The sequence below is a fragment of the Telmatherina bonti genome, assembly GCF_933228915.1.
Source record: "Telmatherina bonti genome assembly, chromosome: 11".
Taxonomy (NCBI): Eukaryota; Metazoa; Chordata; class Actinopteri; order Atheriniformes; family Telmatherinidae; genus Telmatherina; species Telmatherina bonti.
In genome coordinates, this window is record NC_136629.1 from 14004176 (window position 1) to 14031388 (window position 27213).

Genomic DNA, 27213 nt, shown 5'->3' on the forward strand with positions numbered 1-27213 from the left:
CAAGTTCCAATACCAATATCAACCAATACCGATAGTTTTAAAGCAAGTTGTGCCAAAAAAAATAACACAGTATCAGTAAAGAAAACTTTAAATTCATTCATTTTTTCATTTTCCGAACCGCTTATTCCAATTCAGGGTCGCGGGGAAGCTGGAGCCTATCCCAGCTGGCTTTGGGCGACAGGCAGGGCACACCCTGGACAGCTCGCCAGTCCATCGCAGGGCCACACAGAGAGACGAACAACCACACTCACGCTCACACTCACTCCTAGGGGCAATTTAGAGTAACCAATTAACCTATCATGCATGTGTTTGGATGGTGGGAGGAAAAAACTTTAAATGAAATCTCTTATATGTTGTCCTTTTGAGTAAGAGGAGACTTAGCTGAAGAGTTTGATAAATTTACACGTTGTGTAAAAATTATTTCATTAAAAAAGTAATAAAAAACAATATCACTATTGCATATCAATGTCAATATCAGCCCATAATATCTGTTTTTCGATATTATTGGACATATCTAGTTTGTACATAATATTTATAAAAACTGTATAAAATCGAGCTTTTGTGTACTTAACCATTTAAAAAAAAAAAAAAAAAAAATTAATTAATCTATTTATTATTTTCCAGATTGCTTAGTCTAGTTCTGGCTCCCAGGATTGCTGGAGCACATCCCAGCAATTAGTGGACCAGAGGTGCGGTACATTCTGGACGTGCCCTGGTTTGATTTATTAATAATTGTTATAATTATTTATTTCTCAAGTATTTTTTTAAAAATCAAACTATTATGAGATTTCATTCCTTCCTTGTAACAATAGCCCCCAAGGGTCAGCTTAGTTTGCTAATGCCTTGGGCAGGTTCTGACCCTGATACGTAGTATGTTGTCTCTGCAAAGGCCAGCTCTGATAAAGCAAAGCAGAATAAAAGCAAATGGGTGTTAGTTCAGACAGTTCAAGTAAAGTCTCCAAACTGGTCATTTTAGTACAGTTTGACACAGTTTGTCTATCCAATCTGGATAACTAAGTTTCCACCAAGGGGTCTGGACCACAACATGACATTATACCTTTTTTAAGTTTTGGCAAGCAAACACTAGAAAGGTGTCGGAGTGGTAAATATAAGCTGCCCTACTTTTTTGGCACCCTTCTATTAGGACCCCTAATTTTACTGATCCAACTCTAAAAGATGGAGAGGATGGAGCTTGACAAAACAATCTAGTGGTTGGTTGAAAGACATTTTACTCTCTCTGAAACTTGTCAAAAAAGAACACCGTGGCTTGTTTAAATATGCAATTGATCTTTTGTTGTTTGACGCCTTATGGGACGAAGAAAGAACACAGTCTGCTGCCATTCCCCTCCTTTGTATCTGTCTTGTTCCTCTACATTATTATTCAAGGAAAGCACCATGCTGCCATAACATCATGCTGTTACATAGCTAACTGATCTATAGCTTTCCAGCTTATGCTTTGCCTACAAGGTAAGACTATGGTTGTCTGTAGAAACACTACGAAGACAATGATTTACTATAACAAACAACCCCATCCCAAGCCAGACCCCTTGTTAGAAATAGAGCCAATGTTCTTAATTTGGGTAACCTCAAGTTTTAAAAGATTTATCTCTGTGAAAACATTAGAGATGCCAATTAGACAAGTGTCTCTGTTGCTATTTATCATGAAAATAGTCACTTAAGTACAAACTGGTCATTTTTCCTCACAGTTTCTCATTTATGATACATACTAGAAACACCAAGAAGGCATGGATACCTTCACCAGTGAGATTCTTAACACCAAATGTTTTCACTGTGTTGGAAAAATGTTAATTCTTTATGTCAAATGGATTTTCTTGTTGTATGAGCTGAGAAACGTAAGGCTAAGTCTCAATTCTATCTTTTACCCCTTCCCCTAGCCCTAGCCCTAGCCCTAGCCCTCGGCCCCCCAGTGGAGGGGTAAGTGTCATGTGGTGAAAATGTTCCCCTAAGAAATGGGACACCACTACACCGTGACGATATCATCAAGCTGCGGCACTCTAGCTGCTACGCAAACAGAGGCTACGAGTGATTGTTTTCCAAGATGCCGTTGTCGTCAGCCGGGCTACTTTCTGTTGTCTGGGCAATCAGTATATCTCCCATTTTTTGTCTGCTTGTTGGCCAGTCATATTCCCTTCCAACAACACCTCTTTTATGAAAGTTCTGTATTGAAAGTAGAAATTTTTTGTTTGTTTTCATTAGCCCAATGCGTTCCATTACAAGGGTCAGATACAAGTTGTCTATGAGATACATATGCATAGCTTGATTTTTTTTTTTTTTTTTTTTTTAATGTGGATATAAATACAGACTGTAGTAGTAATTGTATAAAAATTTTAAAACGGGAACTACTGTCCCTTGAACGTTGTTTTGCAGACATTGTATTCACAACATGGAAATTGCACGTGTAACTTCTTTATGTAATTATAACTTAATAGAGGCTTTTTAACAGAAATTAGTACAAGAACAGGAACATAAACAATAAACTCCTCTTTTTCTGCTCTGTAGCAGATAAGTGCCCTCGTGTGTTCTGGCATCCATGGTTAAAACATATGATACAATTTAGCACTGTGCACAAAAGTAAAGGAAATGCTACAACATATAGATGACTGTCACTGAAAGAAAACAGCGACAGTGGTTTTATGCATTCATACATCAAACCAGCAGTTCAGCCAATGCTAGCCTCTTGTGCTAACTGTAGCAAACTTTCACAGAGCAGAACTTACGATTGTAAAATAAAACGCCGTAATTTCAGTCTTGTTATTAAATTGTATTTTAATGCTAAAATACTTAAATTTGTAAATCTCTTTTTCAACATTGGTAGACATGTTGCTGGTGAATGTGCTGTACAGGAACTCGTAATTGGCAGCCGTACACTTCTACCCCTTCTTCAATGAAGTGTGGTCCTGGAAAATCTTCACTTTAAGGGGTGTGTAGCCCTCACCCTTCCCCCTTAGCCTTTGTCCAAAGGAGAATTGGGATACGCCTTCCCCCCACCGGATTGCGCAATATGGAGGGATAGGGCTAAGTGGAAGGGGGAAGGGGGGGAATTGAGAATCACCCTAAGTGATGTCAACCACCCTGGACACCAGTGGAAAGCCAAATGTGAAGTCAACATGCTTTACAGACAGGTTTGAATTATTAATACCTTGCAAATAATGGTGCAGAGATTTACAAATACAAAATCTCTCATGAGTGAGAGAGGTAACATATCTTGGAACATAAATATGTATGTAGATGGGTGATTAACTGTAAAGTGACTGGAGAACAGATAAAAGGTCATCTAGGTTAAACAAGCATAATGCAAAATCAATCTCTCATCATTAACCATATTAATAGATACATCCAGTCACTGAGAACCATTTTCCAGACATATTTGTTTTCTTGTGTCCATGAATCCCGTCGGTGTTCAATCCCAGGCATCTCTCTGTTCTGAAGTGTCGCCGAGCAACACACCAAACCCGACATTGTCCCTGAGATGTGTGATGCAGAGAAAAGCATGCAGACTACATATAACAAAAAGAATAGTTGCATGAAAGAGACATTGTGAAACAGTTTGCAAAACTGGACAAAAATGAAAAGAAATTGTAATAAACCGTTGATGTTTGTTTTTCTTTTTATGCCTTTTGTTCGCTGTTAAGGTCTTTTCTCCAAGATTTACTCATTTTATAGAATTCATATCGTGTAAGGTCAAGGTACAGAGAAGGAGAAAACTATTTGTAAGAAAGTCATGAGGACATGACACACATCGGTTATGTCGTCAGTAGAGAGAAGCCAGCAGCTTAAATCTGCAGCTGTACCGTTTCGATATTTTACCATTTGTTTAACAGGCGGTTCAGTTCCGTATCAGTGTGTGCACATCTAAGTAAGTGTTGTTGAATCAGTTGATTGATGACTCTCTCATTGATTAAAGAGTGTCCCTTATACTCTCAGACAACCCTTATGATCATTTGCAAATAAAATTTAACCCCCTATTCCGCCTCTGTATTTGACACCAAACTGCAATGATCAGGAATCCTAAATCCTGGTCCCAGAGGACCGGTGTCCTTCAGGTTTTCCAAATGTTCCTGCTGGAACCCACCTGACTCACACTCAGACAAGCTCTGCACATGTTTGCTAAATACACATTGATTTGAATCAGGTGTGTTGCAGTGGGGACACTTGGAAAGCCAGCAGGACTCCGGCCTTTGGGGACCAGGATTGAGGATCCCTGATGTAGAGCATATTTGTCTCACCCACACAGCAACATGCTGAAAAGTTCGCTGCCTCTCCTGCTTAAACTGCTCATGCTGGACAGAATTTAGTTAAAACTACATCAGAAAACTCCAATACTACATAAATCTGTTGTTTCTCCATTGGTTTCTTGCAGTTATTAATAAGGTTAAAGAGGAATGGAATCCAGTTTTTGATCCTGGCCAATCAATGAGGTGAGTTTTCTTCTTCTTTGCTATTTTCTTCGTGGTCAGCAGCTGTTTGAGCAACACCACCTCCCTATGTGCAGTTACAGCATGCAGCTTTGTGTGCCTGTGTGAAGTGCAGTGTGAATGTGAACCAAACCAAAATTAAAGTGCAACATTTCTCAGCATTTCCTGCTAAATCAAATGGAGATCCCTGGATAATCCAGGTGGGCATGCACCCCAAGATTTCATTTGGAAATACATAACTGGTCGAAGATCAAATGTAGAGACCAGTTCTGTCTCATAATGAAAAATTCTTCACTTAGTCATTGCTAAACACAGCAGGGGGAGATTTTCTGTCTTTTGTTGAGCAGGTGTTGAGAAAAACCTGCCAACTTACTGCAGTGGTCAAACATTTGAGACAATTCATTAACCATTTTCTATACCGCTTATTCCAAATTCAGATTTGCAGGGTTGCATGTGAAATCCCAGGACATAGCATGTGAGAAGCAGGGTACACCCTGGGGAAGTCACGAGCCCAACGCAGGGCCTGATCATGAGCTGAGAGACACAAATGCATTCAGACTCAATTTAAAAATGATCAATTAACCAGCATGAATTCCTTTGGATGGTGGGCAGAAGGTGGAGTACCTGCAGAGAACCCATGTATACATGGGGCACAGCAGCACTGCTAACAGCCGTGCATCCCATGTGATACAAATTAAAACAAACAATATGGAGAAGTCTTGTGTCCAAAACCTTATTTTCCTTCACATCTTTCTTTTTTAACTTCCTGTCTACCGTGCAGCTGTTGAGTACACATATGCTTATTTTTTTAAAGGTAAGATAATTCTTAGTTTTTATGCCAGAGAATTCCTCTTGTTTTAAGAGTATTTTTACTTGTTTTGGGAAGTCTTAAGCCAAATTTTCTTGTTCTGTTGGCAGATAATTTATCTTATTTTAAGCAACATTTACCTAATTTTTGTATATTTTTTGCAGTGTACCAAAGTGACCTCAGGAACACGGGGTGTGTTGGTAAAAAAGCACTTAGGATGATAACAACAGAGTGCTGTCTGTGTGCATAGAGGAGCGAGAGGGTGTTTGAAATAACAACAATACAGCATTTTGATGATTAGTAATTAATTGTGAAAAAATTACAGATTCCTGAACATAATTTCAAATTCAACTGTTAATAAATGAAAAAAAGAAACCATATTGGATAATGTTTTGTAATTCCACATTTTAAATTGAAATATTAATGTGGAATTTCACATTGAAATATTAATTCACTGCGATGGACTGGCGAGCTGTCCAGGATGTACCCTGCCTTTCGCCCAAAGCCTGCTGGGATAGGCTCCAGCTCGCCGCGACCCCGAACTGGATCAAGCAGTTTGGAAAATAAATGAATGAATTAAATTAATTCATCATTAATTACAGCAAATTGTAAAAGTTTTTCTGGTGTTTTTCTAAAAGAAGACACAACCCTGTTATTAAATTCATAATTTACCTCTTCATACATGAAAAAAGATCCCTTTTCCGTTTATTTTCTCCACTTTTTCTTTTGTATGGCACTTTGAGGCTTGAGTGGTGAAAAAAAAGTTAAGCCAATCACAGCAGCTAGTTAAATGTAACCAGCTCTCTCACTGGCTAGCTAGCCAAATTAGTTTCTCTGTCTTGCATTTCCAGCTAAGTAACTACTAAACTTCAACTGAAAACTTATCTTCTAAATGCTGCATGGATGCTTCAAAGTTTCCCCTCATCTGCAGCAGTCTCCTTCCAGTATTTGCATTTTAGTATGTTGTTAGCCAAACTGGTTAAATCATTATTGTGCAGCTCCAGGTGTTACCAGCTGCTTCCTCCTTCTTTTTCAAGTTTTAGAATCTATGACTCATCTCTTTCACTCTAAACAGTCTGCACATATGAAAAAACTGGTTCCCGATTAAAACAACGACATATGTTCAAGAAACAGTTTTGGTGCGTGCACAGCTCACTAAAGTAGCCATCTTGTTATGAAGCAAGTGTGGCTGAGCTCTGTGACATGGTGCATCATCCTGCTCGAAGCAGCCATCAGAAGATGCTACATGGGATCATAACGAGATGGACATGGTCAGCAACAATACTCACACAGGCTGTGGTGTTTAAACCATACACAGTTGGTTCTAGGGGCCCATCCATCCATCTTCTGCCGCTTATCCGGGGTCGGGTCGCGGGGGCAGCAGCCTAAGCAGGGAAGCCCAGACTTCCCTCTCCCCAGCCACATTTGCCAACTCTGCGGGGGGGATCCCGAGGCGTTCCCAGGCCAGCCGAGAGATATAATCCCTCCAGCGTGTCCTGGGTCTTCCCCGGGGTCTCCTCCCAGAGGGACGTGCCTGGAACACCTCACCAGGGAGGCGTCCAGGAGGCATCCTGACCAGATGCCCGAGCCACCTCAACTGGTTCCTCTCGATGCGGAGGAGCAGCGGTTCTACTCTGAGCCCCTCCCGGATGACTGAGCTCCTCACCCTATCTCTAAGGGTGAGCCCGGCCACCCTGCGGAGGAAACCCATTTCAGCCGCCTGTATACGAGATCTCGTTCTTTCGGTCACGACCCACAGCTCATGACCGTAGGTGAGGGTAGGAACGTAGATCGACTGGTAAATCGAGAGCTTCGCCTTCTGGCTCAGCTCCTTCTTCACCACGACAGACCGGCGCAGAGCCCGCATTACTGCAGACGCCACACCGATCCGTCTGTCGATCTCGCGCTCCATCCTTCCCTCACTCGTTAACAAGACCCCGAGATATTTAAACTCCTCCACTTGAGGCAGGACCTGACTCCCGACCCGGAGAGGGCAATCCACCCTATTCCGGCTGAGGACCATGGTCTCAGATTTGGAGGTGCTGATTCTCATCCCAGCCGCCTCACACTCGGCCGCGAATCGCTCAAGCGAGAGCTGGAGATCACGACCAGATGAAGCCAACAGGACCACGTCATCCGCAAAAAGCAGGGACCCAATCCTGAGGCCACCAAGTCGGATCCCCTCAACACCTCGGCTGCGCCTGGAAATTCTGTCCATATAAGTTATGAACAGAATCGGTGATAAAGGGCAGCCTTGGCGGAGTCCAACCCTCACCGGAAACGAATCCGACTTACTACCGGCAATGCGGGCCAAGCTCTGACACCTGTTGTACAGGGACCGGACAGCCCGTACAAGGGGGTCCGGTACCCCATTCTCCCGGAGTACCCCCCACAGGAGCCCCCGGGGGACACGGTCGAATGCCTTCTCCAGGTCCACAAAACACATGTAGACTAGTTGGGCAAACTCCCATGCCCCCTCCAGGACCCCAAAGAGGGTATAGAGCTGGTCCACTGTTCCGCGACCAGGACGAGAACCACACTGCTCCTCCTCAATCCGGGATTCGACTATCCGGTGGACCCTCCTCTCCAGGACCCCTAAATAAACCTTACCAGGGAGGCTGAGGAGTGTGATTCCCCTGTAATTGGAACACACCCTCCGGTCCCCCTTCTTAAAAAGGGGGACCACCACCCCAGTCTGCCAACCCAGCGGTACTGCCCCCGATGTCCACGCAATGCTGCAGAGGCGTGTCAGCCAGGACAGCCCCACAGCATCCAGAGCCTTAAGGAACTCCGGGCGGATCTCATCCACCCCCGGGGCCTTGCCGCCAAGGAGCTTTTTGACCACCTCAGCGACTTCAGCCCCAGAGATAGGAGAGTCCACCCCTGAGTCCGCCAGCTCTGCTTCCTCATGGGAAGACGTGTTGGTAGGATTGAGGAGGTCTTCGAAGTATTCCTTCCACCGACCCACTACATCCCGAGTTGAGGTCAGCAGCTCCCCACCTCCACTGTACACAGTATTGATGGAGCACTGCTTCCCCCTCCTGAGCCGCCGTATGGTGGACCAGAATCTCCTCGAAGCCGTCCGGAAGTCTTTCTCCATGGCCTCGCCGAACTCCTCCCATGCCCGAGTTTTTGCCTCGGCAACAGCCGAAGCCACATGCCGCTTAGCCCGCCGGTACCCATCAGCTGCCTCCAGAGTCCCACAGGCCAAGAAGGCCCGATAGGACTCCTTCTTCAGCTTGACGGCATCCCTCACTGTTGGTGTCCATCAACGAGTCCTGGGATTACCGCAACGACAGGCACCAACGACCTTACAGCCACAGCTCCGGCCGGCCGCCTCAGCAATAGAGGCGCCCGTTCGGACTCAATGTCCCCCGCCTCACTCGGGACATGTTTGAAGCTCTGCTGAAGGTGGGAGTTGAAGCTTGCTCTGACGGGGGACTCAGCCAGACGTTCCCAGCAGACCCTCACAACATGTTTGGGTCTGCCAGATCTGACCGGCCTCCTCCCCCACCACCTGAGCCAACTCACCACCAGGTGGTGATCAGTTGATAGCTCCGCCCCCCTCTTCACCCGAGTGTCCAAGGCATGTGGCCGCATGTCCGACGATACGACTACAAAATCGATCATCGAACTGCGGCCCAGGGAATCCTGATGCCAGGTGTACATATGGACACTCTTATGTTGGAACATGGTGTTCGTTATGGACAATCCATGACGAGCACAGAAGTCCAATAACAAAACACCATTTGGGTTCGGGGGGGGGGGCATGCCTCCCAGTCACTCCCCTCCAGGTCTCACTGTCATTGCCCATGTGAGCATTGAAGTCCCCCAGCAGAACAATGGAGTCCCCAGACGGAGCATCCTCCAGCACTCCCTCCAAGGACTCCAGAAAGGGTGGGTACTCTGAACTGCTATTCGGCACATAAGCACAGACAACAGTCAGGACCCGTCCCCCCACCCGGAGGCGGAGGGAAACTACCCTTTCATCCACCGGGGTAAACCCCAACGTGCAGGCACCAAGCTGGGGGCTGATGAGAATGCCCACACCTGCTCGGCGCCTCCCACCATGAGCAACTCCAGAGTGGAAGAAAGTCCAACCCCTTTCGAGGGTACTGGTTCCAGAGCCCAAGCCATGCGTCGAGGTGAGTCCAACTATATCAAGCCGGAACCGCTCAACCTCGCGCACAAGCTCAGGCTCCTTCCCCATCAGAGAGGTGACGTTCCACGTCCCTAGAGCCAGCTTCTGCAGCCGGGGATCGGACCGCCAGGGTCCCCACCCCTTGCTGCTGCCCAGCTCACATTGCACCCGACCCCTACGGCTCCTCCTGCAGATGGTGAGCCCACGGGAGGTGGGGCCCATGTAACCCTTTTGGGCTGAGCCCGACCGGGCCCCATGGGCGAAGGCCCGGCCACCAGACACTCACTCTCATACCCCACCTCCAGGCCTGGCTCCAGAGGGGGGTCCCGGTAACCCGCGTCCGGGCAAGGGAACATTCATGCCCAGGTTGGTCGTCATCGTAGAGGTCGATGAGCCGTGCTTGGTCTGGTCCCTCCCCTAGACACCTGTTTGCCATGGGTGACCCTACCAGGGGCATAAAGCCCCCAACAACATAGCTGCTAGGATCTTCGGGACGCACAAACCCCTCCACCACGATAAGGTGACGGCTAGGGGCCCATTCTCTGTAAACCTTAGAGATGGTGGTGTGTGAAAATCCCATTAGATCAACAATTTCTGAAATATTCAGACCAGCCAGTCCAGCACCAGCCAAGCCACATTAGTCACTAAAATAACTTATTCTGAATTCTAGTGCTCAGTTTGAAGCAAGTCACTTTGTCCATGTCCATCCATTCATTCTCTACCTGCTTCCTTCAATGCAGGGTCAACACAGGACGACCACTCCCAATCCCACTCACTATTAGGGAGAATTTGGAGCCAAAAATTAAGCTAGCAAGCAGAAAGGCACCAGTTGAGGTTTGAACCAGGAATCTACTTGCTGTGAGGAGATGGCACTGTTGCCTCCACCCGCCCACATGCCTTAATCCACTGAGTTACTGCAAGAAATATTAGTGTTAACATGAATTTTAACAGGTGAACCTGATAAAGTGGCTGATTATTACAGAGATTTACATAGATAAATGCACTATATATATATATATATATATATATATATATATATATATATATATATATATATATATATATATATATATATATATATATATATATATATATTTTACATAGATAAATGCACTATATATATATATATTTTACATAGATAAATGCACTATATACATATATATATACACAGTTGTGCTCATTTGTAGTCATACTTTTTTCTCCCCTTTGCTTTTGTATGACATACTTTTATTTTATTAAAGAAAAGGCTGAATTTACAACAGTCACTCAAATAACTGGGGACTTAAAAAAATAACTAAAAATTTGCAAAAATATTATTTAGTAATAAAATACACTGTTTTTTCATTTAATTGAGTTGAAGAAAGAAAAAACAAACAAACAAACAAATTGGTCCTGGACAAATTACAGCACTTTTCTGTTGAACAGTGGGAAAAAATACCTGTCAACAGGTGCAGAAGTCTGACTGAGGAACAGAAAACACCTGACAGGAGCGGAAATATTAAAGGATTGTTCAACCAAATATTAGTTTATGAGTGATGTAATATGTGATAAATAATCTTATTTGTTTGCTTTAAAAAATATTTCTATTGAACCAGAATTATAAAATAATGATTAATGTAATGATTTTCATAATTTTTTATTTATTATTACTTTAGTCAATTTTAGCTCATTTTACAGGCAGCTGTTTTTTTCCTTCTTTAATGAAAGGGTATGAATAAATATGAGCACTATATATATATATATATATATATATATATATATATATATATATATATATATATATTTATATATTTACACACACTGATGAACCATACAGAACTCCCGGTATGTCCATGTGGACATAAATGGCCAGTTTTCTGGTTGATAGGCCTCTCAGTCAGTTGCCTAAACCGGTTAATTTTATTATTCTCTTTGATCAAACACTGTGGCGCTAATCACTATCAAAACAACTTCGTTTTGTAGCACACCTTAAGACCGCTTCAGAAGTTAATTCATTGGATGAACTTGTACAAGTTCTAATAATGGCTAAAATTGTAAAATTTTTAAATAATGAAGCAGAATCTTAGTGGACAGAGGAGACAAGCTGGATAACCTCTTCTGCCCAACACTGTGGTGAACACTGTAACTCGTGGGGGGACGGATGGAAGAAAAAAAAAGTTATGTTTTCATTTTCAACCTCCATTAAATTGTCGTCATAATTATGTCAATATCTGTCTAAATGCAAACATTTCCATTCCTGACAGAAAGTAATATGGTGAAAGGCCATCCCCCACCTCCACTGACACACACATGCCTATACACACATATATGCACAGCAATCACCACCCAACTTGCCCCCACCCTCCACCCAATAAAACTTTTGGCAGGCCTGAGCTGTTGTAATTGGCAGACGGCTTGCCGTGCCGATAGACTCCCCTCAGTCCTACGGGTCAAGAGTAATTTACTGAGCTGCTAAACACCAGTAGTTTCGCTATCTTCCTCTCTTTTTACTCGGTCCAACCACCCCTCCCCTCACCCTCCATCCCTGCCTCACATTCCCCCAGCATCCATACTGGAATTCCCATCCAGTCTGTATTACAAGTCGAGATGATGGCTTAATCCCTTGTTAATTAGGGACAACATCTCCAGCAGCTGAGGCTAAAGCGGAGAATGGCAAAGGCTCCAGAGACATGAGGGCTCTGGCCGAGCTTGTGGCCCAGTCAGGAGAGCCTGGCTCATGCTCAGAGAGCTGGCAGAGGATGGCGGTAAGAAGGAGGAAGAGGGGTGGGGGGGACTTGGATGTTGCACTGGATAAGGTTTGAAAGGGCCTGCTGCCTAATCCCCCACTGATGGCTCTTCTAGGCTAATGGAGCCTGGACAACTGGGCAACCGGATGCTGCTGTTGGCTCGACAGCTGCCTGCTCTACTCCACTTCAGCTGGGTCAGGGGCATTGTGCTTTCACTTGTTGTCTACAGCGGAGTTTTCTTACAGGCCTCTGTAACACATATTGCCTTTTTACTGGGATTTGTTCTGCCATGCTCAGTTTGGCAGGTTTCCCTGGCAGGTGTGTGTGTGTGTAAATGTTTGTGTATTAAACGCCTCATCTGCTTTTTGCTTTTGACAGCCATGGATTCATATTTCCCATGGTGCATAAAAAGCCTCAGCCCCACTCAGGAAGACAAACAATCATAATCATCACCCCAATATCAACACTGTCTTGTCTATGTGAAACTGGTTGAGAAAGAACTTGAAGGTAAGCGAAGGCGTACTTAGCGGGGGGGGGGGGGGGGGGGGGAGCACAGGCACCGTTAACTATGGCTGAGAGTAAGCAGTTTGAGAAATGTGGAGGAAACAAAAGAACAAATGAAAAGCACGTCTTCTTATGACTCCTTTTCAGGTGACAACAGGAGCCCTTTTATTCAGGCCCACATTTCCACTGGCTAAGTGTTGCAGTGTATACTGTTAGCAGAGTGCATTATAAAAACAGCCAGCCCCGTTGACGTGCCCCCTCCCCAGAAGGCCCAGACTCCCGGGGAGTTCCAAACAGTAGGTAATTATCCAGCACCACGCCGCCTGCTGCTTCCCTACCTGTGTGTCCAGCACCACTAGAGAGAAGGATGGATGGAGGGAATGGTGGGGCGGAGGGGTGGAAATGGAGAGGGATCAAAGCAGAAGGTTGGAAAGTGAGTGAGAATATGAATGTGAGAGCTGAAGTTGCCTATATAACACCTGAGATGCTTCTTTGAAGATTTTAAAACAGAATATGCAACTTTGTATTTTTAAACATATGAACATTATTACATAAGACAGAAACAACTGCTTTAAAAAATATTTCTGAGGAAATATTACAAATATTACAAACTAATAATGGATGATACGTTACATTACATTACATCACAAATATTACATCACATTACAAATACAATAATGCATGAAGAGCAGTTTTTTGTGTTTGAGATTTATCTTTTGGGTTGAATGTGATCTCATCTATCAGTCAGCAGCTGGTGATAGTAACACATTTTCCATGCAGCAGCCTGTCCCTGAAGGAGTTTTTTTTTTTTTTTTTAAAAGTAAGCATCTAATACCGCTGTTTTGTGAAAGACCTTTTTATTTACATGAGCACAGGGAAGCTATCGGCCTTGTTGTGCTGACAGCATCAGACATTGGGAGCCGACCCTCAGGCATCATTCGGAAGTATTTAACCAAACAACAAATAAAGAACATGCCAGACAGTAACAGGATTTTAATGATGAAGACTTGTTTTAAATCTCATTTTTCTTGTAAATTTTCCTTTTTTTAACATTTTTTATTTAATTTTCCTTAATCACACTGTTTCCTTTCACCTCTGCTTTCATTTTGAATAGATATTATATTTGTTTTGGTTTAGTCATTGAAATTAAAGACAGTTGCAATCCTGAATGAAATGTAAACTAAAATAAAACATTATGGTTTCAAAATCTGATGAATCTACATTTTATTCTCAGTAAAACATTAGCAACAAATCTGATGCTGAAAGTAAGAAGTTTTAGCACTTCACAGAAAATATGAGCTTGTTTTGAATCTGTGAAAAGTTGGAACAGAGGCAATAAAAGGCTAAGAAAGGGTTTGCCAAAACTCACAAAGAGCTGGAGGAGCATTTGATAACTAATTAGGTTTACTGGAAGGAAGTCAGTAATATGATTGGTTATAAAATGAACATTTAAGAGAGGCACAAAATCACTATTCTACAACAACTGCATTTACAAAAATTTGCGGGAAAATATGACAAATGTAAAACTACGAAGACTTTAAAATTCCCTCCATGTGTAGTATCTGTACTGAAATCCTTTAGTAACGTGTGCATCATGCAGGACTACATTTCTGAGATGTGCTGCTGCCAGAATTCTCTTTAAATTTACTTTTGACACAAGTTCCCAGCCTTTATGGAGGTGGGGTAATACTTTTCCTATGCTTTAGGAAAATATTGTGTTTTCTATTGACATCTGGGACAGGAACCAGTTCTCCCCATGACTTGAAATAATAAAATCTAACCAGTGGACAGGGGGATGGATCCTAAAATGCACCATAGTGAGTTACGGTAAACCACATAAAGCCCACGCAGAAGATGGATACGCATTCAGACAGTGTTGTTCATCTCCTCTGTGTTACATGTGTAACTTATTCAGTTTTCAAGTAGCTTAGTTATCCGTCACTTAGCGCAGATAGCTTGGCATTGGGGACATTGTTGAGTTGTAAAGCTGACGAACAAGAGAAGAAGAACAGGAAGAAGATGGCGGCTATACTGCCAAATAAAAAATACCTGAAGAAGAAGTTGAGAAGAACAGCAAAACCCTGAGCTTTTATATTCTCGTGTTTTCATAAGTTTTTTAAACAACTTCAGGGCGGGGCATTACTGATACCAACCGATGTTAAAATGCTGAAGAGAACTCTGAACTCAGCACTGCCCTCTAATGGATGAACTGACTTAATGATATGACAACGTAAAAGATGCATGGAAGTATGAGGGCATCGACGTATAACACTGACAGCCTGTCTCCATTTACATATATAATGGGCCTTTAGAATTCAAGATGGACATTTTATTGGATCACTGTTCTTATCTTAGAATATACATATATTGGCGGGGGATAAAGTCATTGGCAGATAAATGCCCTGCAGCACATTATATTGTATATTCCACAGTAAACACTAGACTGTGGACTGTGTGAACAGCCCTTACTCTGGGTGAGATGATTGCACATAGAAGCAACCAAATTCACTGCACAGTCTAAGACTTGGTATTTTTGTCCGATGATGATGTAGTGATTACAGTTTGATTTTATTTGAGTTGAGCAATAGTCAGGAATGGTTTAACCCAAAATGATTTTAGTTTTGACCGCTTAAAGGTGGAGTATGTAAGATTTTCAATATTTTCAAAATAAATTAACTAAAAAAAAAACTACAATCATAATTAGATTTTTTTTTTTTTTTAAACATGTAGGTTCCAGTCTGTTCATATTTGATGTGTTATTAAATTTAAAGTTTAATTGATGACAAAGACCCTTCTTAAATGTTTGCCTACCAGTAAAAAATAGTGCTTTTTGTCATTTTTCATACATGTTCCTACATGTTCAAAAAACTATCTAATTATGATTGTAGTTATTTTATTAGTTAATTTATTTTGAAAATATTGAAAATCTTACATACTCCACTTTTAAGGAACACTTCTAACTTCAGAACATCAACAAAGTCATCAGGGGGCAGAAAACATGGTTACCTTGTTTTCAAGATTAAACATTTTGGTTTTTTATGAGTTCAGATGTCACAAGAAGGTAAAAAAACTTATAAATGAGTGAAACTTCATTGTGGGTTCAGCCGTATTAATATAGCCGGATACTTTACTGCTTGTACTGCTTAGTCAGATTGCGCACCTGGAGCTCACCTGCTACAGCTTGTAGACCTGTTAAGATCTCTCCATGCACAAAATACGTACCAAAATCGTGCCCAAAAGCCATGATACGGTCTGCTATTAGAATAAATAGAAATGATTTACAGATTGCACATCATCTGCAAGACTACAATACTGCAACATATGATGGTTTTTATCCTTCCCGACAAAGTGTACCTCTGATTAATAAAAGTAGGCTTGTGGTTATAAATTCTATTTTTGAAGCATTATCTGACATCAAACTAAATTATTCCTTTTGTAACACCCCATCCAATGCCCCTCTTAGACGAAAAATATACCATTTAAAAGGATTTTTTAAAAGAGTGAATAAAAGACAGAGGGAAAGACTCTGCCCTTGTGGTCGACCCTGATAAAGTGTCTTTATTAGGAGTCGGGGACGGATCACACTGTTGAGTGACCCGCGCAGGTCACAGGAGAGGGCAGCTGCAGTAATTAGCATGCTCTTTGGCGAGGCAGAGCTGCATGCAGGCTCAGAGACATTAGTATGCTTCAGGGTGGCACAAAGAGGCTGCATGAAGCTAAACTAGCTATTAGGGTGCTCTCTTGTAAAAAAGATGCTTTTCCAGACTGTAGTTATGAGAAGGTTTTACTGGGTGACGTAAAAGAAAGTGAATACAGATCATTTGTCCATTCTTATTTGCTTAATCTTCATTTTAAAAAGTTTCAGGGACGGAAGCCCCGCTTGGATCTGAAACCGAATAGTTTTTATGCATATTGTATATTTCTGCAGCACACATCATAAAGGAAGAACTGATTTAATGTTGGTGGTGATCTGCATCACTGTTTGGATCCAGGAAATTTTTTAAGGTGTTGGCAGAGTTTTCAGCTCTCCGAGGGCTTTTTTTATTCGCGGCTTTTACCACCAACAATTTTTTCTTTTCTCGGCTGTTTAGCAAGAGGAGGCAAATAAACCGAGCCGGGTCAGGAAATCCTTCCTGCATTTTCTCAGCCACGTTTGCCTTCCGAGTTTCTTCTTCACTGCTTTGTATTGTCATCCTAACACGCTGTTTATATGCAGGGTGTGGCTATCAGGTATGCACTGTAGGAGGTGGAGGAGGGGAGCCGGGAGAAGAAGCTTACGAAATATAAGAAATGAACAACTTCAATTCAGCCCAAAAGTTTGGATTGGTCAGAGTTTTTACAGATTTACTATAAACTGAGGGGTCTATCTATATTTTTTATTGTTCATGATAAAATATATAGACTACTATCAGGATGAGTAACCATTTCACCCAGAGTAAAAAGATGTGTAAAAGGATAGAGCAAGATTACCTACCCCAGTTTTAAGCGTTTATCAAAAAAAAAAACATTCATCCATTCATTTTCTACAACTTATGCAGGGCCCTGTCCTGTTGTTTGCTGTGTAACGGGAAGCCCAATCTTCCCTAATCCCAGCCACGGATCTGCGAGTTGATCTTGCACTTTATCCTTTCCTCACTCATGAACAATACTTCAAGGTACTTGACATTGAGAATAAAAGTTAAATTTGTAAGTTTTGACAAACAACAATTGTTATCTGCAGGTGTTTCCAACGAACAGTGTTTTGCACACAAGCCTTAACACGTATAAACTCTTGTAAAATCTCATCAGGCTGATGAGTTATGTGAGTTATGCAAGGTAGCCAGGAAGCGGGGTGTCTTTTTGTGTGTGTGTGTGTGTGTGTGTGTGTGTGTGTGTGTGTGTGTGTGTGTGTGTGTGTGTGTGTGTGTGTGGGGGGGGGGTGTTCCAACTTGCTGCGGAGAATTTGCCACAACATTTCTAAGGCTTTTTCCCGCATTTCTTATCCTAAAACTCTTAAATATGCTGGTTTGTTCTATATATTTCACCATCTTTAATGGAAATAAACTGACACCACCCCCCCCCCCCCCCCCCCCCCCTACATGTATTAAACTTTTGCAATTTACTTCTATATCCATCTGAAAAACTACCTCATGTGTGTTAAAACTTTTAGTGTTATTTGAGACTTTATTTAAAATATAGGTGTTTCCAATGGTGTTTTTTTTTTTTTTTATTGTTATATTTAGTTTTTCACAATTCTAGGTGTAATGTAAACACAGCTACTGTTATTCAATTGCAAATAAGAACCTAAATAAAAGAACTACAAATAAAAAGACCATATAGTACTTTCATGCAGTGCAAAGTGGGTTCTTGGGCTCTTTGTCTTTGTAACTTTAAAGGCCATGCAACTTATGCAAATAAAAACATATTTAAACCTATTGCAGAAATCGGGTCTCAGTTTATAAAAATGACAGATTTACACCCTTTTAAATTAATCTACTTCACTTTGAGAGTTGATATGTTGTAATTAAATGGTAAATGGAATTTTACTGCAATGTTGACCACCAAAAATGCTTTTGGATTTCACGCCACATTAATGCACCTTCAGCCTTCAGTTTGTGAAGTTATTCCTTCGGCGCTACAGCTGCCTCGTGATCACGCCGCAAAGTCACTGAAGCTATGCTACTGTCAGCATGCCCTTCCTGCGCATGGCAAAGCTGGCCCAGCTTTCCCTGCACATTAATATGCACCTCGTCAGCAGGACAGCACCACCCTTTGCTACGCTAACCATTGTTCCGCCACAATCAAATTAGCCTGCTGATGAGCCCTGAGCTCTGTGACCTCCACAGGCCCAGTGGCTTCCCAGACCCAGAAATGACAAAGAACATCTGAATCTTTAGGGAAGACAGAGCCTCACATACTGATTTCTGATTATGTCGGCTTTCTTTTTATTATATATTTACCCAGTGGAAGTAATTGAAACAGGGTGTTGGCTGCACGATGTGAAAGAGATGCCCCTGGCAAATGACTTGTGAACTTGGTTTTGTTGTCTTCCAAAGACAAAGGACTTGTAGAGAAAGTGTGTTGATTTGTCTCTGCAAGTGCAACACTTTAGTTTGTTGCATGGAACCAATGGAAATGTCATGCCTGCACATTGACTGTAGGCCCAGTGCTGGCGTATCCCTCCAGATGCTGCCATCCCTCTCCCTCAGCCTTTCTCTCCTTTCACCTCTCGTCCATATTTGTCTGTATTAGTGTGATCAGATGTGAGAGTGGATGCCTGCTGCTGCTGTTAATACACCGTGGGCTCCACATAATAGAAACTCATACTGCTTATAGTTCTGTTCTCTGTGTGGTGTAGGGTGATTATTTTGGGGGGGGGGGGGGGGGGGGGGGGGGGTTATGGGATGTCTATTACTTTATCGAAAGCCATTGTGAGAATAAGCTAAAATGTACCCTGTTTGAGCAGATTTGTAGAACAAGGCTTTATTGCAGGGGAGTTCTCTCCAAGCCCAGCTGACCTGTAGATTGGACATGGATCGGTGAGGTTTTATAGGAAGTTCAGAGGAACATGGTATCGAAATCACTATCAGACTGCAGAATTACACAAAGGATGACGGCAGATTGGGTGGCAGCTGAAAGGTGTCATTAAAGGGTAAAAATGGAATAAAGGGTTGGGTTAAAAGAGTAGACACTTTCTCTACCTTTAAGATAAAGTTTAAAACTTTCCATTTTGATTAAGTTCATGGTTAAAGAGGTGCTATGATGGTATTTGGAGTTTTCTGAGCTTTCTACAGTGTTGCAGTGTTGAATCCTCATCAGACATGTGAACGGCACTGTTTTTTATCACTAAACGCATGTTTGAGTTTGAGTTTGAGTTCCAGGACTCTCGCCGTTCAGTTTCCATGGCGCCGAAAAACGCGTCGCTTTAGAGAGTTTTTTCTACTTGGAAATCCTTGTGACGTCCCGGGGGATGAGGTTCGGTGATTGGTTACCTTCTACTGGTTAACAAGGACATGTACAAATACATCAGGCGGGTGGAAAACGTGGGATAAAGTTATTTCCAACGATGACTGGTGAGTTTACCAAAGAGAGACATCCTGCTGCATTCGTTGCTGTGGGTTGCTGTTTTCCACTTCGTTTTCAGGGTCTGATTCAGGTTCCAACATGTAGGGCTGTATGCTATGTGTTGACATTGTATTTATTGTTTTTATTGAGTTCATATGAGCCTAATCCTTCTGTTTATGAGATGTTACAATGACAGCGAAAGCAGGTGCGGTGCGCGCTCCTGATGTAGCGCAGTGGCGGGAGGCGGGGCTTAATGCGGAAGAGTCTCAATCCACTCGTTTTGCCCACAGGCTGATCTGACAGCCTACGGAGAGGGTCGGTCTGAAGTACATAAAGTGATTTGCGACAATAACTTGATCAATCATAATAGAAACCAACTGACTGCATCGAGTCATGACTTCAATCCAATCCCCCATCCTGAACATGCACACAGCGACAGTGGGAAGGAAAAAACTCCCTTTAAACGGGAAGAAAACCTCCGGCAGAACCTGGCTCAGGGAGGGCAGCCATCTGCCTCGACAGGTTGGGGTGGAGACGACTGTCTGATTTAGTTAGAATCCTCACAGTTCTAGCAAGAACCACATGTAACAAAGCATCATAGATATACATAGTGACATAAGCAAAGAACCAGATTTAACTAGTCTGTTGCATTAGATAAACACCTCATTTTAACATCCACACACATTGTACAGAACATCCCAATGGGTGGCATTTGTGATAACTGGCCAATTACAGTCAGTTGTGTGTTAGGTCAACCTATTGTATGAGGCAGGGTCCTGGCCTGAGAAGATAAAATGTGGTCCATATCCAGTACAGCAGGTCCTCAGTTTACAAACAAGTTAAATTCCTATGCCACGGCACAACCAAAACTCTGCAAAAGTCAGATTTTCACCCCTTAAATTACTAAATAACCACTGGAGGTAAATTCCTCCTTTTCAGCATCCTTGCTTCCTTGGTCTTCGAGCGACTAAAAAATTTGCCAGGCCTTTTCCCAGATGGAGAGTAGACTAATGGAAAGCCTCTCCTGATTCTGATCCTCGATCCAAATCATAAGCAGCTTCTCCATTTTTATTTTTTGGGTACATATACAGTATTTAATGGACTTTGTAAAGTCGAAACGTTGTAAGTAGAGAAGTTGGCCTGAGCCTTGTGCCTTGGGCCAAACCCTCTGTCCTTCTGAGCCCAGCGCTGCATTGCTTTACCCATGACATGAACTGAGAATATATTTCTGTTGAAGTTGAAGTAACATGTTATGGTTGACCATGTCAAATGTAGCACTGAGATCTAGTAGTATCAGGACTCAAATGTTTCCCTTTCTGTGGTCAAGTAGATATGAAGCACTTTCATCAATATACTGTTTCCTAAAAACCTCTGCTCGGGCATTCTTGTTGATTATCACAGCACTCTCAAAGGAAAGACAGAAATGATCAGACAGAGCAACATCCATCATCACAACCTTGGATATATTCAGATCTTTAGAGATGACCCAGACAGTGCTGTCTGTCCATTTTTTTCTTTCACATGGTGAGTTACAGCAAAGTTATCAAGAAAACAATACATTTCTTTGGTTCCTTTTTCCTCTGGATTATCAACATGTATGTTTAAATCACCATAATAACTACACAGTCAAAGTCAACACTGACTGGCGAGAGCAGTTCAGCAAAGTCCTGGAAAAGTCTGGAGATGAACATATTCAAATGAAGTAAAGGTCTTATGAGGGAAGAGGGAACCAAGGGTATTTTAGAGAAATAAACCTGACTTTTTGGTTTTTTTTTTTTAGTTTAAATGCTAATAAACACCACCTTTCAATGCCCCATAATGTCCTATACCTTGTTTTTTTTTTTTTTTTTTTAATTGAAATATCATAAACTGCTATGTAAATGAGGCTCCTTTGCTTGAAATAAAGAGTATTATAATTTTGAAGCATGACTAAAGGGGACTGAAGTGCCACATCTTTCCGAAATCACTGTCAGCTGCACACACTGTATCTGTTACCAAGTTATACATCTGTTACGACGCCGTCGTGTCGTTTATGTTGAAATAAACTACTTGAGTAATGCAAATGTTTGTTTGAGCAATTATGCATGGTATGGGTGCGTAAAAGCTGTTGTTTTCATAATTTATCGGCCTTGTAAATACAGAAGGCAGGTATCCGACTGCCAATGACACCGATGCATAGTGATTGACACTGTTTGGAGGCGTTTCCTGAGGCATCATCGGCTCTGATTGGACAAACACTTGTCATGCGCCAAAGACAAAGGCTCTGATTGGAACACCTATTTTGACACAACACTGTATCACCTATGAATGGGCTACAGTGATGTCGGAACCACCGTTCAAAAGCCCAGAGATGTGATATAGTTTCACTAGCAAAGCTAAAGTTTGGAGAGGTTCCTTCAATAAGTAAAAATTAACAATCAAGTTTTTGCTTTGTACTAAAATGATCAAGAATGTTTTTCTTGACACAGATCTGACATTTAGTAACCTTCTGTCCAGGTTTTGGTATGGGCAGGCTAGTGAAGAACAAACAGGAGATTTGGCAAATTTACAGAACATATTTGGTGAGTCTTGCTTTACCAGATATACCAGCCTATGTCTAAACTATATCTATATTGAACCTTAGCTTATGCTTGAGAGAGCACATCCACATGCAGCATGGATAGTGATGGATGGAACTGGGTGGGGTCCTAAAGCTTCTGTAGTTTGAAAGCTTCAGGAACACATTAGCTGCAGAATGCAGCTGCAACAGGCTGGAAACATATGAGCTATGATTTCTCAGCAGTAGGAGGTTGCAGGGCAGCAATGACTCCAGGAATCAACATAATAAATGCCAGTGTGCCATCAAAATTAACCAGAAGCTCATTCTAAGGTTGGACACTTCTCGTTGTATTTTCTTCTTGTTGCATTTTCCAAAGTTAGTCAGTCCCACTGAAATGATTCAGCGGGTTATCTCTGTTTTACAGCTAAATTGATGCTTGTAAGTGTTTAAAAGTTCTATAACTTGAATATTATCTCTAGAATGATTTGATTTAGTGACACTCCTGGGTTGCTTGGTTTACTATACAATTCATACCTAAGAGTACACTTGCACTTTGCTCTTGTCTCTGACCAAGTTAAGAAAACAGAACTGACCATTTAATCCTCCCAAACGTGCTAGGATCTGGTGATATAAAAGTTCAGATGACATAGGTTTTGGATGACAGACATTTGTTTTGCCTTTTCAATGCCAACGATATAACACACACGTGGCTGAAAGTAATTAAATAGCTTGAAAATAAGCCAAGCTAATCCCCACACACTTTGGAAAAGAATTCTTTGTCCTTCCTGCAAGAGACAATGCCAATAATTACAAGGAGCAGACTTCTGAAAGTCACTGTGGGCCCCATGACTGGCAAGTGACTTTCCAACTTTTTTTGGATGCCATTTTATTGCTGCTGATGGGGTAAAAATCCCTGTACACTACTCACGACAACTTAGAAAGCAAGAAAAAAACAAAATGTTTGATGATGAATTAAACTTGTTGGTCGGTCTGTTGAGAACAGACAGATTTTGTAGCAGAATCTTCGTTCCTCTGAAGATGATGCATTTGTGCCAATGTTTAAAACTGAACTTATTGACATGCCGGTTCTCCAGTGTTCAAGAGTAGGAAACATTAAGTCCTAACAGCATCAACACCAAGCACTTGCTGCTTCGATAGTACAAATGTTGCTCCAGTTTAATGACATGATTCATCAGTAGTTGTGGAACAATGATGGTAATGTCTTCTTTGTCCCTAAGCTACCTTGCTAGATTGTTAACTGACAGTTAAGCAATCAAGTCACCAGTTCCAGTATAGTTCACTCAGTCATGTCTTCTGTTCCAATGAATTCATGAGTGTTTTATTTATTTATTTATTTTTAAATCACCGTCTCCTCTGGAACAAAGTTTGTTTAAAATGGTCTAAAACTGTTCTGTGGTCAGATGGAAAATATGATTTTTTTCTTGAAACCCTGGATCATCACAATGAATTGCCTCGAATTGATCTGTTTGTAAAATTCCCTGAGATAATGTTGTGAAACGGCCCAACACGAGTAAAGCAGAACTGAGATGAATTAGATCGATGGTATGGGGTTGCATTAGTGCTGATGTGGGCAGCTTCCACATCTGTAAAGGTCCATCAATGCAGAAGAGTACATGGAGATTTTAGAGCAACATCTCCTCCCATCCAGACAACCTCTCTTTCAGAGAAGACCTTGCAGATTTCAGCAAGACTATGCCAAACCACGTTGTCATATCGGTGACAACAGCATGGCTCCACATGTGCTGAACTATTCAGACCTTACATCCATAGAAAACATTTAAAGAGTGGCGAAAACATAAATCCAGCAAACAAGATCCAGGACTGTTGAACAGCAACAATCTTCAATCAGACCAGAATGGGACAACATTCTTCACCAAAAACTCCACCGTGGCTAGCATGACTTTAGCATACTCACCTGTTCACAGCGAGCCTTTTAAAGACCCTCATACAGACCTCTACCAGTTCTTTATAAAATCATATATATATATGCTGCACCTTGACAGTTCTGTACAGGTCCATTTAGGTTTCATGATGGTTAAACTGAAAGTTTTTTTTAGCTTTAAGTAACTCTGACAAGCACAAAGACCAAGCAGTTTTTGCAAGCGTTTATTTCAATCTCAGAATCCATTGTGAGTAACATGATTTGTCATCCCTCGGTCCTGCTGTAACACGTTCTGCTACGGCCTTATCATGTGCCCCTCTGTCTTCCACGTCTTTTGTCAGTCTTCGCCTATTTTCCCTCTGCTGCATCTTTTACTCACTTTGTTTTTCTTTTCTTCACAGCAGCTGACTTGAATACTGATAGAGCTCACTTTGGATCTGATTAAGTCCCCGCTCTGCAGAATCAGACGGTAGACATAAATATCTGGGGGCATCTGAGTAAGAGAGACGAGTTGGTTAAAGAGATCAGGTTTCTACCCCTGATGAAAATCACTGCGACTTGACCATTCACAGAGTGACTCAGCCATAAAGAGAGCAGCCATTATATCATTAGAACAAATTTAATCTTGCACTGCTTGTGTCTCCATTGTTATTCAGTCATTTAGTGAGGATCTGCATGTAGATGATTCACAGCTGTCCATTGTCATCATTTCCATTGCATGTCAGACACTGGCGCTGGAGCCTTTGAATTGCAATGGTGAGGTCTTTTTTTTTTTTTTTTTAGCTAAAGGTTTTAATGCCCTTTTAAAAAAAAGAATTAGATTCCAAAAACTGTCAAAAAATCACTAAAAGTGACTATATTATCAGTCTAAGTTAGTGGTGAAAAAAAAAAAACGTAAAAAGAAAAGGAAAATAAAACCAAAAAAACATTCGTTGGTAACTGATTTATTTCCGTTATTATAGAAGAACAAATAAATCTATCTGGGGAGGTTTATTTATTCAGATTTGGTATTATTTATCTAGAAAACAATTCTAACTGACTTTGTACAACATCAGAAATTTCTCCTGAAAGGTATGAAAAGTTCCCGAGCCTGTACACACACACACACACACACACACACACACATAGGCTTCGGCTTAGCCGGTCCAGGTTGGAATCTCAACCTGGATGACTTAGTTGAAAGATGATCATTTCCCACTCTTCCTGAACCCACCTCCTGTGCAGCTAATGTTAAACTAAAGGCCGCTAGAGTCCAAAACTCCCTGCTGCAAAATCTTTGGTGTCCTTTTACACCTGTTACTAGTTCTCCATCTTTCTGGCATCCTGTCTCTTCTCTGAGCTCTCTACAGACAGTAAAAGTCAGACCAATGTGGAGTCCTTTTTTTCATTTTATGGCTCTGTCATTTTCTCTTGTTCTATTCCCGTCTTCTATCCTGCTGTCTTTTTTTACTGCATCATCTATGATCGATATTCAAAACAGGTACTATGTTGATATCAAGTTGCTGGAATATGATGCGGCGGCGTGAAGCAGAATTCAGCAGTCATGTCAAATGTTGTATGCTTCAGGCTGGGAAAAAAGTATATTGTATGTACAAATATACACATGTACATATATATATATATATATATATATATATATATATATATATATATATATATATATATATATATATATATATATATATATATATATACATATATAAATATGTAGTTACTTACTTTTATAAAGTCTGATGTGTTTGCTTTAGGATCAGAAGATTTTAGTGTTTTCTGCACTGGCTCTGGGATGTTGCTACATGTTTAGAGGACCACTTTGTACTGTAGCATAGACTAGTCCAGAATGAACTAGAATGAACTCCAGCCAGACTTTGTAGTTTTTTTTAGAGTCCTTCATCCAACCACTTGTCAATCATGAAACAGTGGAGTAAACATTCGGTAAATCTCCGCTACTGCAGGGCAGAACCAGAGCATGAAATGTCAGGGATAAGGCAAGCGCAAGACACAGCAACAGCAACACGTCACACATGACAAGGAACAGATGTACAAAACTGCTAGGAACAATAAATTATATAAATAAATAAATAAAGCAATAGTGAAACTCGGGTCTATAAATACAGGTTAAGTAATAAATTATTGCCAACGGCTGCATAAGGAAGTAAGTAAGTAAAGGTTTATTTATAAATAGCACCTTTCAAGATAAAGATCACAAAGGACTTCATAACAAAACACAAAAACATTAAAAAACATAAAAAACATAAAAACAAATAAAACTAAGTAAAAGCAAGATTAAAAAGATGTCTTAAGCTGCTTTTTAAAACAGATCACTGACTCAGATCGCTACTTCAGTGACACTGACCATGTAAATACTGGAACTGCAACCAGGAAGCTTCAGATGTTTAAGCAAATCAAGCTTATTTATATACATTTAACTTTTTTTTGTTTTTTACAACATCTTCCAGACGCACTAATATAAATAAGAGGGTTCATTATAAAGATGTGAAAGCCACAAACATCAGCTAAGTCCAAAAAGCCCATCAAATCATTTGTATTCTACTGCAACATGTTTTCCTAAAAACAAGTGGAGGGTTGAGGCAGTGGGGTGGGGGGGTGGGGGGGTCATTTTCACTGTTTCATGTCGCTGAGTAATTTCAAGATCTCATCTCTCTGCCACTGTGACTTGCAATGTCTACTTATCTTCAAGCAATGCTCAAATGTCTCCACTAGAGGCTTCCTGTTGAGTGAAACACACAGATTCACTTGTCCTGCAGCCACACACACACACACACACTGGCACGCTCACACACACACACACATTCCCTCATGCTGTTCCACACAAACAGCCCTGCAGAGCAGGGACCAGGGTGGATTGCTATTTGGCGTTGCAGGGCATTAGCTGCTGATGTCTTAACACTTGTAAATGAACCTTCCGCCCCTCCTAATCTGTCACTTTAATGCACTATAGATTTTATTTCAGCCTCTGTAGTATCACATTCTCAATAATAATCATCAAGCCGATGCTGTTGTCCCCTCCTGTAGAAATTAAATCTCGCTGCCGAGTGCACAACTAATAAAAGATGTTGCCGGAGGAAATAAAAAAATAAATATGATGAAT